Below are 2,066 nucleotides of genomic sequence, written 5' to 3' on the forward strand. Positions count from 1 at the left end.
AAGTAAATGTGGCTAACTTACTACACTGATAGTGACTGCAATCGGCAGGGGGAGGAGGGGCGGTGAGGACTTGATAATATGGGTGAATGTTGAAACCCCAATGTTGTTCATGTGAAGCCTTCATAAGATTGTATATCAATGATACTCTAATAATAAAAAAAAGTAAATGTGGCTAATGCTAACCATTGCTGTTATCTAGGGGAAGTGTACACAAAAGTTCATTGTCCTAACTTGGAAGTTTTATGTAGTTTGGAATTTTAAAAAGTTAAAATGAAAAATGCTGGATGAATAAAAGTAGAAACTCACAGCTTACACATATTGCAACCAGTTAGAAAATCTGATGGAGATACCTTGAAACACCTTAAAAAGGACCCAAAAGTTGTTAAGAGGTACACACTAGAGAATATTTGCCAAAACACACTCATTTAACTTTCATGTTAGCCCATTACTATGTAGCCGTTAACAAGTTATTTCTCTGCTTCAGTTTCCTGTAAAATGATATGAAAAGTAACATCTCATAATAAATGAGTTAATGCATATACTTAAGACTACCTAACAATGTGAAACTAAAATTTAAATACATCTGAAGGACACTAAAGGTCATTAGGATGTATTTTATTCATCTGTGCTCTTGATTGCTAAATCTCATTTATAAATTTAACACAATTACAATAAAAATAAGTTGGGTCTTCCTAACTAATCAAAGATTTTCAAATTCATACAGAATAGTCAAGATGGCTGTGCTACTAGGAACCTTCCAGTTTAACAAAACCTCTAGACTAACACTTACCTAGGTCACTAGACCATGATGGCTTGGGAAGTTCTACGGAGAATAACCTCTGAAGAGCAAATTTAGTAGTGTGAGCTAATGTTAACATGAATATCCCATTATAACTCATCACCGAACTTGCCAGGCCTATACAAGAACCCCCCAGGTTTGTGGTGTTTCTGCTTCCACTCCACTCTGAATATAACAGGTTATTTTTCCTTATGTACCTATCAGCAGAGCCATTTATTTCTCCACCCCAGACCTCCAGCTGCTTCTCTGTAGGTACTCAATTCTGATTCTTTTAAGTGAACAAAATAGTGAACACAAGACAATTGGAGGGCAGAAGACAAATTTTCTTTTTTTGTATCCCACAAAAAAATTCATATCTGTGTACATGATAGGTCATTAGCAAAAATAAGTAAAATATCATTGGATGGCATTTTCCCTTAGTATTATAACTACTCCATTTTTTAAACTTATTTTGAAAAAATTTTTAGCCTTAAAGTTATATAATTGGAGGAAATGGTTCCCCCAAAATATCCACACCCTAATGTCAGAAATCTCAAACTGTTTCTTTCAATTCCTTCCAATCACAACCTATTATGTTCTACTTCCCTTCTACTTCGTTTTTTCTTTTGTGTAAATGTTTTATAGAGGTACAGTAAAACGCACAAATCTTAGTGCATACACCTCAGTTTTGACATGTGTAGACACTTAAGCAGTCATCAAGATATCAAGTATTCTGAGTAGACACAGACACTGAGAAGTGACTGGTGGTTACCATGTGGGAGGGGTTAGGGTGGGGAGGGTCAGGGGAACAAAAATTCTCAATCATAAGCTGGTCACGGGGATGGCAGTACAGCATGGAGAAGGAGAATACAGTCAGTGATTCTGTAACATCTTCCTGTGTTGACAGTAACAGCACTAGTGGGGGTGAAGACTTACTGTGGTAACTGTTGAACCACTGTGTGCACTTGAAACCAATGTAAGATTGTTTATCAACAATACTTTAAAAGGAACTTACAAAAAAAAGACAAGCATTCTGCCTACCCCCCTTCACCTATTTCACCCATCTATCCACATCCATTTTTTAGTTTTTCCAGGGACTTGTATGTACAATATTTGTGCCCTGTTTTCTAACTGTACCCAAATGTGAAGTTCCCTCTCAGTAGGACAACATCAACAAATACTAGGATGCTAAATATTTACAACCTAGGAATGTGATGAGAACAAGAATTATTCATTAAATACATAGCAACAAAATATAAAGAATAAGAGAACATTTTAAAAGGTACTC

General features: G+C 35.8%; 1 protein-coding gene across 1 annotated transcript in view; it reads left to right on the top strand.

Annotated features, from left to right (window-relative positions):
* GDF3 (growth differentiation factor 3) overlaps positions 1 to 2,066 on the top strand; it is a 128,639-nt gene that overhangs the window by 60,429 nt on the left and 66,144 nt on the right. The gene's annotated exons all lie outside the window — the stretch shown is intronic.

The sequence above is a fragment of the Manis pentadactyla genome, chromosome 14 (assembly GCF_030020395.1).
Source record: "Manis pentadactyla isolate mManPen7 chromosome 14, mManPen7.hap1, whole genome shotgun sequence".
Classification (NCBI taxonomy): Eukaryota; Metazoa; Chordata; class Mammalia; order Pholidota; family Manidae; genus Manis; species Manis pentadactyla.